A 15284-nucleotide genomic window follows, 5' to 3' on the forward strand; every position below is an offset into this window, starting at 1 on the left:
TACAGGCCTACCTCCTCCCCATCAGCCTGCCTGTCCATCTCCAAAAATACCCTTTTTTAATAATTATGCACTCTTCATTTGCTTTGGAAAAACAAACAGTTAAGTTGCCATATGCTGCTATCCTTTCATCGATTTGTGCTTCTACACCTATGTTCCCAAACTTGAAGCAGGAAACTTACTGTAAGCCTGCCCGTGTGAATGTACTCTGTACGTTCACATGGGGGGGGGGCAAACCTCCAGCTGTTTCAAAACTACAATTCCCAGCATGTACTGACAGACCGTGCATGCTGGCAGTTGTACTTTTGCAACAGCTGGAGGCACACTGGTTGGAAAACCTTCAGTTAGGTTCTGTTACCTAACTCAGTATTTTCTAACCAGTGTGCCTCCAGCTGTTGCAAAACTACAACTCCCAGCATGTACTGATCGCCGAAGGGCATGCTGGGAGATGTAGTTATGCAATAGCTGGAGGTACGCAACTACAACTCCCAGCATGCCCAGACAGCTGATTGCTGTCAGGGCATGCTGGGATTTGCAGTTTTGCATCTGGAGGGCTACAGTTTTAGAGAACACTGCAAAGTGATCTCCAAACTGTGGTCCTCCAGCTGTTGCAAAACTACAATTCCCAGCATGCCCTGACAGCAAACAGTTGTTTGAGCATGCTAGGAATTGTAGTTTTGCAAGATCTGGAGGGCTACAGTTTAGGGACCACTATATAGTGGTCTCAAACTGTAGCCCTCCAGCTGTTGCAAAACTACATATTCCAGCATGCCCAAACAGCTGTCTGGGCATGCTGGGAGTTGTAGTTTTGCAACATCTGGAGGGCTACAGTTAGAGACCACTGTATAATGGTCAGCAAACTGTACCCTCCAGATGTTGCTAGGCAACTCACCGGCTTCTGTCGGATCCAGCCGCACGTCATCGCCGCCCGCCGATCTCCGTCGCCTGCAGCCTCCGACGCCCGCCCGGATGGGTAAGTGGATCTTCGGCGCCGGTCCCCGTCGTTTCCCCGTCCTGCCCCGCCTATTGTGGGAGGGCAGGACGGGGAAAACGAAAGTAACCCCCCCCGATCTGCTATTGATGGTCGCGTCTAGACCACCAATAGCAGGGATAGGAGGGGTGGCACCCCTGCCACCTCACTCCTATCGCTTCAGGGGGATCGTGGGTGTCTTAGACACCCGCGATTCCCCCTTACATTCCGGGTCACCGGGTCACTATAGACCCGTAATGACCCGGAATCGAGCAAATCGCAAGTGTGAATTCACTCGCGATTTGCCACGATCGCCGACATGGGGGGGTCTGATGACCCCCCTGGGCATTTGCACGGGATGCCTGCTGAATGATTTCAGCAGGCATCCCGCTCCGATCCCCGCCCGGTGCACGGCGGGGACTAAAACTGCCCATGACGTAAATGTACGTCCCTGGTCCTTAAGACCCAGGGTGTCGGGACGTACCGTTACGTCATGGGTCCTGTAGGGGTTAAAAGGATAGCAACATAAGGGAAAAATACACATTTTGAACCCAAAAACCCATTCAAAATACAGGCCTACATCCTCCCCTTCAGCCTGCCTGTCCATCTCCAAATATACCCTTTTTTAATAATTTTACGCTCCTCCTTTGCATTGAAAAAAAGCAAACAGTAAAGTTGCCATATGCAGCCATCCTTTCATTCATTTGTCCTTCTGCACCTATTTTCCGAAACCATGGACTCATACTGTTATCATGTCGCCAAGTTATTAGACTACCTGGCCCATCCATAGTTGTATAATTACCTGTTGCCGGGGTCGGGTCCGCGCAGCTTCAGGCCTCCGGTGTGCATCCCCTGCATCATTGCTATGCGTTGCGAGACGCAATGACGAGTGACGTCTCTCGTCATTGCGCTGCGCCATGCAAAGCATAGCAACGACGCAGGGAATGCACACCGGAGGCCTGAAGCAGCGCTGACCCGACCCCAGCAACAGGTAATTATACAACTGGGGATGGGGGAGGCAACGGGGCAGCGGCGCCGGCAATGGGTGCCGAGGCCCCTTCTTTCCCCCTGTCTGTCGACGCCGCTGCCCCATTGCCGGCGCCGTTTCTCTCCCCCTGGCTATCGGCGCCGGCAATGGGACAGCGGCACTGATAGCCAGGGGGAGAGAAGGGGCAGCAGCGCCGATAGCAGGGGTAACCATCATACACTCATACTGTTTTCACTTTGCCAAGTTATCGGACAACCTGGCCCCAAAATTATGGATTATAAAAGGATAGCAGCATAAGGGAAAAATACACATTTTGAACCCAAAAACCCATTTGAGTTTTTAAGTTCAAAATACAGGCCTACCTCCTCCCCATCAGCCTGCCTGTCCATCTCCAAAAATACCCTTTTTTAATAATTATGCACTCTTCATTATCTTTGGAAAAACAAACAGTTAAGTTGCCATATGCTGCTATCCTTTCATCGATTTGTGCTTCTACACCTATGTTCCCAAACTTGAAGCAGGAAACTTACTGTAAGCCTGCCCGTGTGAATGTACTCTGTACGTTCACATGGGGGGGGGGGGGCAAACCTCCAGCTGTTTCAAAACTACAATTCCCAGCATGTACTGACAGACCGTGCATGCTGGCAGTTGTACTTTTGCAACAGCTGGAGGCACACTGGTTGGAAAACCTTCAGTTAGGTTCTGTTACCTAACTCAGTATTTTCTAACCAGTGTGCCTCCAGCTGTTGCAAAACTACAACTCCCAGCATGTACTGATCGCCGAAGGGCATGCTGGGAGATGTAGTTATGCAATAGCTGGAGGTACGCAACTACAACTCCCAGCATGCCCAGACAGCTGATTGCTGTCAGGGCATGCTGGGATTTGCAGTTTTGCATCTGGAGGGCTACAGTTTTAGAGAACACTGCAAAGTGATCTCCAAACTGTGGTCCTCCAGCTGTTGCAAAACTACAATTCCCAGCATGCCCTGACAGCAAACAGTTGTTTGAGCATGCTAGGAATTGTAGTTTTGCAAGATCTGGAGGGCTACAGTTTAGGGACCACTATATAGTGGTCTCAAACTGTAGCCCTCCAGCTGTTGCAAAACTACATATTCCAGCATGCCCAAACAGCTGTCAGGGCATGCTGGGAGTTGTAGTTTTGCAACATCTGGAGGGCTACAGTTAGAGACCACTGTATAATGGTCAGCAAACTGTACCCTCCAGATGTTGCTAGGCAACTCACCGGCTTCTGTCGGATCCAGCCGCACGTCATCGCCGCCCGCCGATCTCCGTCGCCTGCAGCCTCCGACGCCCGCCCGGATGGGTAAGTGGATCTTCGGCGCCGGTCCCCGTCGTTTCCCCGTCCTGCCCCGCCTATTGTGCTGCTATCCTTTTAACCCCTACAGGACCCATGACGTAACGGTACGTCCCGACACCCTGGGTCTTAAGGACCAGGGACGTACATTTACGTCATGGGCAGTTTTAGTCCCCGCCGTGCATCGATTTGCCACGATCGCCGACATGGGGGGGTCTGATGACCCCCCTGGGCATTTGCATGGGATGCCTGCTGAATGATTTCTGCAGGCATCCCGCTCCGATCCCCGCCCGATGCACGGCGGGGACTAAAACTGCCCATGAAGTAAATGTACGTCCCTGGTCCTTAAGACCCAGGGTGTCGGGACGTACCGTTACGTCATGGGTCCTGTAGGGGTTAAAAGGATAGCAGCATAAGGGAAAAATACACATTTTGAACCCAAAAACCCATTCAAAATACAGGCCTACGTCCTCCCCTTCAGCCTGCCTGTCCATCTCCAAATATACCCTTTTTTAATAATTTTACGCTCCTCCTTTGCATTGAAAAAAAGCAAACAGTAAAGTTGCCATATGCAGCCATCCTTTCATTCATTTGTCCTTCTGCACCTATTTTCCGAAACCATGCACTCATACTGTTATCATGTCGCCAAGTTATTAGACTACCTGGCCCAAAAATTATGGATTATAAAAGGGTAGCAGCATAAGGGAAAATTAGTGTATTTATCGGGGTGTACCACGCACCGGCCTATAACACGCACCCTCATTTTACCAAGGATATTTGGGTAAAAAAAGTTTTTTACCCAAATATCCTTCATAAAATGAGGGTGCGTGTGTGTGCATGTGTATACCCCGATACACTGCTTCTCACCCCACAGAGCCCCCAGGAAAGGCAGGGGGAGAGAGGCCGTCGCTGCCTGCTTCTCTCCCCCTGCCTTTCCTGGGTTCTAGAGCCCTGCTACCGCCGCTTCTCTCCCCCTGCTCTCGGCGCCGCTGCCCCTTCTCTCCCCCTGGCTATCGGTGCCGCTGTCCCATTGCCAGAGCCGATAGCCAGGGGGAGAGAAGCGGCGCCGGCAATGGGGCAGCGGCACCGATAGCCAGGGGGAGATAACGGGCAGCGGACCCATTGCCGGCACCGCTGCCCCGTTGCATCCCCCATCCCTAGTTGTATAATTACCTGTTGCCGGGGTCGGGTCCGCGCTGCTTCAGGCCTCCGGTGTGCGTCCCCTGCATCATTGCTATGCGTTGCGAGACGCAATGATTAGTGATGTCACCGGAGGCCTGAAGCAGCACTGACCCGACCCCAGCAACAGGTAATTATACAACTGGGGATGGGGGAGGCAACGGGGCAGCGGCGCCGGCAATGGGTGCCGCTGCCCCTTCTTTCCCCCTGTCTGTCGACGCCGCTGCCCCATTGCCGGCGCCGTTTCTCTCCCCCTGGCTATCGGCGCCGGCAATGGGGCAGCGGCACTGATAGCCAGGGGGAGAGAAGGGGCAGCAGCGCCGATAGCAGGGGTAACCATCATACACTCATACTGTTTTCACTTTGTCAAGTTATCGGACAACCTGGCAAACAGCAAACAGTAAAGTTGCCATATGCAGCCATCCTTTCATTCATTTGTCCTTCTGCACCTATTTTCCGAAACCATGCACTCATACTGTTATCATGTCGCCAAGTTATTAGACTACCTGGCCCAAAAATTATGGATTATAAAAGGGTAGCAGCATAAGGGAAAATTTGTGTATTTATCGGGGTGTACCACGCACCGGCCTATAACACGCACCCTCATTTTACCAAGGATATTTGGGTAAAAAAAGTTTTTTACCCAAATATCCTTCATAAAATGAGGGTGCGTGTGTGTGCATGTGTATACCCCGATACACTGCTTCTCACCCCACAGAAACCCCAGGAAAGGCAGGGGGAGAGAGGCCGTCGCTGCCTGCTTCTCTCCCCCTGCCTTTCCTGGGGTCTAGAGCCCTGCTACCGCCGCTTCTCTCCCCCTGCTCTCGGCGCCGCTGCCCCTTCTCTCCCCCTGGCTATCGGTGCCGCTGTCCCATTGCCAGAGCCGATAGCCAGGGGGAGAGAAGTGGCGCCGGCAATGGGGCAGCGGCACCGATAGCCAGGGGGAGATAACGGGCAGCGGACCCATTGCCGGCGCCGCTGCCCCGTTGCATCCCCCATCCCTAGTTGTATAATTACCTGTTGCCGGGGTCGGGTCCGCGCTGCTTCAGGCCTCCGGTGTGCGTCCCCTGCATCATTGCTATGCGTTGCGAGACGCAATGACTAGTGATGTCACCGGAGGCCTGAAGCAGCGCTGACCCGACCCCAGCAACAGGTAATTATACAACTGGGGATGGGGGAGGCAACGGGGCAGCGGCGCCGGCAATGGGTGCCGAGGCCCCTTCTTTCCCCCTGTCTGTCGACGCCGCTGCCCCATTGCCGGCGCCGTTTCTCTCCCCCTGGCTATCGGCGCCGGCAATGGGACAGCGGCACTGATAGCCAGGGGGAGAGAAGGGGCAGCAGCGCCGATAGCAGGGGTAACCATCATACACTCATACTGTTTTCACTTTGCCAAGTTATCTGACAACCTGGCCCCAAAATTATGGATTATAAAAGGATAGCAGCATAAGGGAAAAATACACATTTTGAACCCAAAAACCCATTTGAGTTTTTAAGTTCAAAATACAGGCCTACCTCCTCCCCATCAGCCTGCCTGTCCATCTCCAAAAATACCCTTTTTTAATAATTATGCACTCTTCATTATCTTTGGAAAAACAAACAGTTAAGTTGCCATATGCTGCTATCCTTTCATCGATTTGTGCTTCTACACCTATGTTCCCAAACCATCATACACTCATACTGTTTTCGCTTTGCCAAGTTATCGGACAACCTGGCCCCAAAATTATGGATTATAAAAGGATAGCAGCATAAGGGAAAAAATACACATTTTGAACCCAAAAACCCATTTGAGTTTTTAAGTTCAAAATACAGGCCTACCTCCTCCCCATCAGCCTGCCTGTCCATCTCCAAAAATACCCTTTTTTAATAATTATGCACTCTTCATTTGCTTTGGAAAAACAAACAGTTAAGTTGCCATATGCTGCTATCCTTTCATCGATTTGTGCTTCTACACCTATGTTCCCAAACTTGAAGCAGGAAACTTACTGTAAGCCTGCCCGTGTGAATGTACTCTGTACGTTCACATGGGGGGGGGGGGGGGGCAAACCTCCAGCTGTTTCAAAACTACAATTCCCAGCATGTACTGACAGACCGTGCATGCTGGCAGTTGTACTTTTGCAACAGCTGGAGGCACACTGGTTGGAAAACCTTCAGTTAGGTTCTGTTACCTAACTCAGTATTTTCTAACCAGTGTGCCTCCAGCTGTTGCAAAACTACAACTCCCAGCATGTACTGATCGCCGAAGGGCATGCTGGGAGATGTAGTTATGCAATAGCTGGAGGTACGCAACTACAACTCCCAGCATGCCCAGACAGCTGATTGCTGTCAGGGCATGCTGGGATTTGCAGTTTTGCATCTGGAGGGCTACAGTTTTAGAGAACACTGCAAAGTGATCTCCAAACTGTGGTCCTCCAGCTGTTGCAAAACTACAATTCCCAGCATGCCCTGACAGCAAACAGTTGTTTGAGCATGCTAGGAATTGTAGTTTTGCAAGATCTGGAGGGCTACAGTTTAGGGACCACTATATAGTGGTCTCAAACTGTAGCCCTCCAGCTGTTGCAAAACTACATATTCCAGCATGCCCAAACAGCTGTCAGGGCATGCTGGGAGTTGTAGTTTTGCAACATCTGGAGGGCTACAGTTAGAGACCACTGTATAATGGTCAGCAAACTGTACCCTCCAGATGTTGCTAGGCAACTCACCGGCTTCTGTCGGATCCAGCCGCACGTCATCGCCGCCCGCCGATCTCCGTCGCCTGCAGCCTCCGACGCCCGCCCGGATGGGTAAGTGGATCTTCGGCGCCGGTCCCCGTCGTTTCCCCGTCCTGCCCCGCCTATTGTGCTGCTATCCTTTTAACCCCTACAGGACCCATGACGTAACGGTACGTCCCGACACCCTGGGTCTTAAGGACCAGGGACGTACATTTACGTCATGGGCAGTTTTAGTCCCCGCCGTGCATCGATTTGCCACGATCGCCGACATGGGGGGGTCTGATGACCCCCCTGGGCATTTGCATGGGATGCCTGCTGAATGATTTCTGCAGGCATGCCGCTCCGATCCCCGCCCGATGCACGGCGGGGACTAAAACTGCCCATGAAGTAAATGTACGTCCCTGGTCCTTAAGACCCAGGGTGTCGGGACGTACCGTTACGTCATGGGTCCTGTAGGGGTTAAAAGGATAGCAGCATAAGGGAAAAATACACATTTTGAACCCAAAAACCCATTCAAAATACAGGCCTACGTCCTCCCCTTCAGCCTGCCTGTCCATCTCCAAATATACCCTTTTTTAATAATTTTACGCTCCTCCTTTGCATTGAAAAAAAGCAAACAGTAAAGTTGCCATATGCAGCCATCCTTTCATTCATTTGTCCTTCTGCACCTATTTTCCGAAACCATGCACTCATACTGTTATCATGTCGCCAAGTTATTAGACTACCTGGCCCAAAAATTATGGATTATAAAAGGGTAGCAGCATAAGGGAAAATTAGTGTATTTATCGGGGTGTACCACGCACCGGCCTATAACACGCACCCTCATTTTACCAAGGATATTTGGGTAAAAAAAGTTTTTTACCCAAATATCCTTCATAAAATGAGGGTGCGTGTGTGTGCATGTGTATACCCCGATACACTGCTTCTCACCCCACAGAGCCCCCAGGAAAGGCAGGGGGAGAGAGGCCGTCGCTGCCTGCTTCTCTCCCCCTGCCTTTCCTGGGTTCTAGAGCCCTGCTACCGCCGCTTCTCTCCCCCTGCTCTCGGCGCCGCTGCCCCTTCTCTCCCCCTGGCTATCGGTGCCGCTGTCCCATTGCCAGAGCCGATAGCCAGGGGGAGAGAAGCGGCGCCGGCAATGGGGCAGCGGCACCGATAGCCAGGGGGAGATAACGGGCAGCGGACCCATTGCCGGCACCGCTGCCCCGTTGCATCCCCCATCCCTAGTTGTATAATTACCTGTTGCCGGGGTCGGGTCCGCGCTGCTTCAGGCCTCCGGTGTGCGTCCCCTGCATCATTGCTATGCGTTGCGAGACGCAATGATTAGTGATGTCACCGGAGGCCTGAAGCAGCACTGACCCGACCCCAGCAACAGGTAATTATACAACTGGGGATGGGGGAGGCAACGGGGCAGCGGCGCCGGCAATGGGTGCCGCTGCCCCTTCTTTCCCCCTGTCTGTCGACGCCGCTGCCCCATTGCCGGCGCCGTTTCTCTCCCCCTGGCTATCGGCGCCGGCAATGGGGCAGCGGCACTGATAGCCAGGGGGAGAGAAGGGGCAGCAGCGCCGATAGCAGGGGTAACCATCATACACTCATACTGTTTTCACTTTGTCAAGTTATCGGACAACCTGGCAAACAGCAAACAGTAAAGTTGCCATATGCAGCCATCCTTTCATTCATTTGTCCTTCTGCACCTATTTTCCGAAACCATGCACTCATACTGTTATCATGTCGCCAAGTTATTAGACTACCTGGCCCAAAAATTATGGATTATAAAAGGGTAGCAGCATAAGGGAAAATTTGTGTATTTATCGGGGTGTACCACGCACCGGCCTATAACACGCACCCTCATTTTACCAAGGATATTTGGGTAAAAAAAGTTTTTTACCCAAATATCCTTCATAAAATGAGGGTGCGTGTGTGTGCATGTGTATACCCCGATACACTGCTTCTCACCCCACAGAAACCCCAGGAAAGGCAGGGGGAGAGAGGCCGTCGCTGCCTGCTTCTCTCCCCCTGCCTTTCCTGGGGTCTAGAGCCCTGCTACCGCCGCTTCTCTCCCCCTGCTCTCGGCGCCGCTGCCCCTTCTCTCCCCCTGGCTATCGGTGCCGCTGTCCCATTGCCAGAGCCGATAGCCAGGGGGAGAGAAGTGGCGCCGGCAATGGGGCAGCGGCACCGATAGCCAGGGGGAGATAACGGGCAGCGGACCCATTGCCGGCGCCGCTGCCCCGTTGCATCCCCCATCCCTAGTTGTATAATTACCTGTTGCCGGGGTCGGGTCCGCGCTGCTTCAGGCCTCCGGTGTGCGTCCCCTGCATCATTGCTATGCGTTGCGAGACGCAATGACTAGTGATGTCACCGGAGGCCTGAAGCAGCGCTGACCCGACCCCAGCAACAGGTAATTATACAACTGGGGATGGGGGAGGCAACGGGGCAGCGGCGCCGGCAATGGGTGCCGAGGCCCCTTCTTTCCCCCTGTCTGTCGACGCCGCTGCCCCATTGCCGGCGCCGTTTCTCTCCCCCTGGCTATCGGCGCCGGCAATGGGACAGCGGCACTGATAGCCAGGGGGAGAGAAGGGGCAGCAGCGCCGATAGCAGGGGTAACCATCATACACTCATACTGTTTTCACTTTGCCAAGTTATCTGACAACCTGGCCCCAAAATTATGGATTATAAAAGGATAGCAGCATAAGGGAAAAATACACATTTTGAACCCAAAAACCCATTTGAGTTTTTAAGTTCAAAATACAGGCCTACCTCCTCCCCATCAGCCTGCCTGTCCATCTCCAAAAATACCCTTTTTTAATAATTATGCACTCTTCATTATCTTTGGAAAAACAAACAGTTAAGTTGCCATATGCTGCTATCCTTTCATCGATTTGTGCTTCTACACCTATGTTCCCAAACCATCATACACTCATACTGTTTTCGCTTTGCCAAGTTATCGGACAACCTGGCCCCAAAATTATGGATTATAAAAGGATAGCAGCATAAGGGAAAAAATACACATTTTGAACCCAAAAACCCATTTGAGTTTTTAAGTTCAAAATACAGGCCTACCTCCTCCCCATCAGCCTGCCTGTCCATCTCCAAAAATACCCTTTTTTAATAATTATGCACTCTTCATTTGCTTTGGAAAAACAAACAGTTAAGTTGCCATATGCTGCTATCCTTTCATCGATTTGTGCTTCTACACCTATGTTCCCAAACTTGAAGCAGGAAACTTACTGTAAGCCTGCCCGTGTGAATGTACTCTGTACGTTCACATGGGGGGGGGGGGGGGGCAAACCTCCAGCTGTTTCAAAACTACAATTCCCAGCATGTACTGACAGACCGTGCATGCTGGCAGTTGTACTTTTGCAACAGCTGGAGGCACACTGGTTGGAAAACCTTCAGTTAGGTTCTGTTACCTAACTCAGTATTTTCTAACCAGTGTGCCTCCAGCTGTTGCAAAACTACAACTCCCAGCATGTACTGATCGCCGAAGGGCATGCTGGGAGATGTAGTTATGCAATAGCTGGAGGTACGCAACTACAACTCCCAGCATGCCCCAGACAGCTGATTGCTGTCAGGGCATGCTGGGATTTGCAGTTTTGCATCTGGAGGGCTACAGTTTTAGAGAACACTGCAAAGTGATCTCCAAACTGTGGTCCTCCAGCTGTTGCAATAACTACAATTCCCAGCATGCCCTGACAGCAAACAGTTGTTTGAGCATGCTAGGAATTGTAGTTTTGCAAGATCTGGAGGGCTACAGTTTAGGGACCACTATATAGTGGTCTCAAACTGTAGCCCTCCAGCTGTTGCAAAACTACATATTCCAGCATGCCCAAACAGCTGTCTGGGCATGCTGGGAGTTGTAGTTTTGGCAACATCTGGAGGGCTACAGTTAGAGACCACTGTATAATGGTCAGCAAACTGTACCCTCCAGATGTTGCTAGGCAACTCACCGGCTTCTGTCGGATCCAGCCGCACGTCATCGCCGCCCGCCGATCTCCGTCGCCTGCAGCCTCCGACGCCCGCCCGGATGGGTAAGTGGATCTTCGGCGCCGGTCCCCCGTCGTTTCCCCCGTCCTGCCCCGCCTATTGTGGGAGGGCAGGACCGGGGAAAACGAAAGTAACCCCCCCCGATCTGCTATTGATGGTCGCGTCTAGACCACCAATAGCAGGGATAGGAGGGGTGGCACCCCTGCCACCTCACTCCTATCGCTTCAGGGGGATCGTGGGGTGTCTTAGACACCCGCGATTCCCCCTTACATTCCGGGTCACCGGGTCACTATAGACCCGTAATGACCCGGAATCGAGCAAATCGCAAGTGTGAATTCACTCGCGATTTGCCACGATCGCCGACATGGGGGGGTCTGATGACCCCCCTGGGCATTTGCACGGGATGCCTGCTGAATGATTTCAGCAGGCATCCCGCTCCGATCCCCGCCCGGTGCACGGCGGGGACTAAAACTGCCCATGACGTAAATGTACGTCCCTGGTCCTTAAGACCCAGGGTGTCGGGACGTACCGTTACGTCATGGGTCCTGTAGGGGTTAAAAGGATAGCAACATAAGGGAAAAATACACATTTTGAACCCAAAAACCCATTCAAAATACAGGCCTACATCCTCCCCTTCAGCCTGCCTGTCCATCTCCAAATATACCCTTTTTTAATAATTTTACGCTCCTCCTTTGCATTGAAAAAAAGCAAACAGTAAAGTTGCCATATGCAGCCATCCTTTCATTCATTTGTCCTTCTGCACCTATTTTCCGAAACCATGGACTCATACTGTTATCATGTCGCCAAGTTATTAGACTACCTGGCCCATCCATAGTTGTATAATTACCTGTTGCCGGGGTCGGGTCCGCGCAGCTTCAGGCCTCCGGTGTGCGTCCCCTGCATCATTGCTATGCGTTGCGAGACGCAATGACGAGTGACGTCTCTCGTCATTGCGCTGCGCCATGCAAAGCATAGCAACGACGCAGGGAATGCACACCGGAGGCCTGAAGCGAGCGCTGACCCGACCCCAGCAACAGGTAATTATACAAATGGGGATGGGGGAGGCAACGGGGCAGCGGCGCCGGCAATGGGTGCCGAGGCCCCTTCTTTCCCCCTGTCTGTCGACGCCAGCTGCCCCATTGCCCGGCGCCGTTCTCTCCCCCTGGCTATCGGCGCCGGCAATGGGACAGCGGCACTGATAGCCAGGGGGAGAGAAGGGGCAGCAGCGCCGATAGCAGGGGTAACTCTCCATACACTCATACTGTTTTCACTTTGCCAAGTTATCGGACAACCTGGCCCCAAAATTATGGATTATAAAAGGATAGCAGCATAAGGGAAAAATACACATTTTGAACCCAAAAACCCCATTTGAGTTTTTAAGTTCAAAATACAGGCCTACCTCCTCCCCATCAGCCTGCCTGTCCATCTCCAAAAATACCCTTTTTTAATAATTATGCACTCTTCATTATCTTTGGAAAAACAAACAGTTAAGTTGCCATATGCTGCTATCCTTTCATCGATTTGTGCTTCTACACCTATGTTCCCAAACCATCATACACTCATACTGTTTTCGCTTTGCCAAGTTATCGGACAACCTGGCCCCAAAATTATGGATTATAAAAGGATAGCAGCATAAGGGAAAAAATACACATTTTGAACCCAAAAACCCATTTGAGTTTTTAAGTTCAAAATACAGGCCTACCTCCTCCCCATCAGCCTGCCTGTCCATCTCCAAAAATACCCTTTTTTAATAATTATGCACTCTTCATTTGCTTTGGAAAAACAAACAGTTAAGTTGCCATATGCTGCTATCCTTTCATCGATTTGTGCTTCTACACCTATGTTCCCAAACTTGAAGCAGGAAACTTACTGTAAGCCTGCCCGTGTGAATGTACTCTGTACGTTCACATGGGGGGGGGGGGGGGCAAACCTCCAGCTGTTTCAAAACTACAATTCCCAGCATGTACTGACAGACCGTGCATGCTGGCAGTTGTACTTTTGCAACAGCTGGAGGCACACTGGTTGGAAAACCTTCAGTTAGGTTCTGTTACCTAACTCAGTATTTTCTAACCAGTGTGCCTCCAGCTGTTGCAAAACTACAACTCCCAGCATGTACTGATCGCCGAAGGGCATGCTGGGAGATGTAGTTATGCAATAGCTGGAGGTACGCAACTACAACTCCCAGCATGCCCAGACAGCTGATTGCTGTCAGGGCATGCTGGGATTTGCAGTTTTGCATCTGGAGGGCTACAGTTTTAGAGAACACTGCAAAGTGATCTCCAAACTGTGGTCCTCCAGCTGTTGCAAAACTACAATTCCCAGCATGCCCTGACAGCAAACAGTTGTTTGAGCATGCTAGGAATTGTAGTTTTGCAAGATCTGGAGGGCTACAGTTTAGGGACCACTATATAGTGGTCTCAAACTGTAGCCCTCCAGCTGTTGCAAAACTACATATTCCAGCATGCCCAAACAGCTGTCAGGGCATGCTGGGAGTTGTAGTTTTGCAACATCTGGAGGGCTACAGTTAGAGACCACTGTATAATGGTCAGCAAACTGTACCCTCCAGATGTTGCTAGGCAACTCACCGGCTTCTGTCGGATCCAGCCGCACGTCATCGCCGCCCGCCGATCTCCGTCGCCTGCAGCCTCCGACGCCCGCCCGGATGGGTAAGTGGATCTTCGGCGCCGGTCCCCGTCGTTTCCCCGTCCTGCCCCGCCTATTGTGCTGCTATCCTTTTAACCCCTACAGGACCCATGACGTAACGGTACGTCCCGACACCCTGGGTCTTAAGGACCAGGGACGTACATTTACGTCATGGGCAGTTTTAGTCCCCGCCGTGCATCGATTTGCCACGATCGCCGACATGGGGGGGTCTGATGACCCCCCTGGGCATTTGCATGGGATGCCTGCTGAATGATTTCTGCAGGCATGCCGCTCCGATCCCCGCCCGATGCACGGCGGGGACTAAAACTGCCCATGAAGTAAATGTACGTCCCTGGTCCTTAAGACCCAGGGTGTCGGGACGTACCGTTACGTCATGGGTCCTGTAGGGGTTAAAAGGATAGCAGCATAAGGGAAAAATACACATTTTGAACCCAAAAACCCATTCAAAATACAGGCCTACGTCCTCCCCTTCAGCCTGCCTGTCCATCTCCAAATATACCCTTTTTTAATAATTTTACGCTCCTCCTTTGCATTGAAAAAAAGCAAACAGTAAAGTTGCCATATGCAGCCATCCTTTCATTCATTTGTCCTTCTGCACCTATTTTCCGAAACCATGCACTCATACTGTTATCATGTCGCCAAGTTATTAGACTACCTGGCCCAAAAATTATGGATTATAAAAGGGTAGCAGCATAAGGGAAAATTAGTGTATTTATCGGGGTGTACCACGCACCGGCCTATAACACGCACCCTCATTTTACCAAGGATATTTGGGTAAAAAAAGTTTTTTACCCAAATATCCTTCATAAAATGAGGGTGCGTGTGTGTGCATGTGTATACCCCGATACACTGCTTCTCACCCCACAGAGCCCCCAGGAAAGGCAGGGGGAGAGAGGCCGTCGCTGCCTGCTTCTCTCCCCCTGCCTTTCCTGGGTTCTAGAGCCCTGCTACCGCCGCTTCTCTCCCCCTGCTCTCGGCGCCGCTGCCCCTTCTCTCCCCCTGGCTATCGGTGCCGCTGTCCCATTGCCAGAGCCGATAGCCAGGGGGAGAGAAGCGGCGCCGGCAATGGGGCAGCGGCACCGATAGCCAGGGGGAGATAACGGGCAGCGGACCCATTGCCGGCACCGCTGCCCCGTTGCATCCCCCATCCCTAGTTGTATAATTACCTGTTGCCGGGGTCGGGTCCGCGCTGCTTCAGGCCTCCGGTGTGCGTCCCCTGCATCATTGCTATGCGTTGCGAGACGCAATGATTAGTGATGTCACCGGAGGCCTGAAGCAGCACTGACCCGACCCCAGCAACAGGTAATTATACAACTGGGGATGGGGGAGGCAACGGGGCAGCGGCGCCGGCAATGGGTGCCGCTGCCCCTTCTTTCCCCCTGTCTGTCGACGCCGCTGCCCCATTGCCGGCGCCGTTTCTCTCCCCCTGGCTATCGGCGCCGGCAATGGGGCAGCGGCACTGATAGCCAGGGGGAGAGAAGG

At 52.2% G+C, this 15284-nt stretch overlaps 1 protein-coding gene across 11 annotated transcripts in view; it reads right to left on the reverse strand.

Annotated features, from left to right (window-relative positions):
• Nucleotides 1-15284, reverse strand: part of LOC130295447 (uncharacterized) — a 181540-nt gene that overhangs the window by 119883 nt on the left and 46373 nt on the right. The gene's annotated exons all lie outside the window — the stretch shown is intronic.

The sequence above is a fragment of the Hyla sarda genome, chromosome 11, assembly GCF_029499605.1.
Source record: "Hyla sarda isolate aHylSar1 chromosome 11, aHylSar1.hap1, whole genome shotgun sequence".
NCBI lineage: Eukaryota > Metazoa > Chordata > Amphibia > Anura > Hylidae > Hyla > Hyla sarda.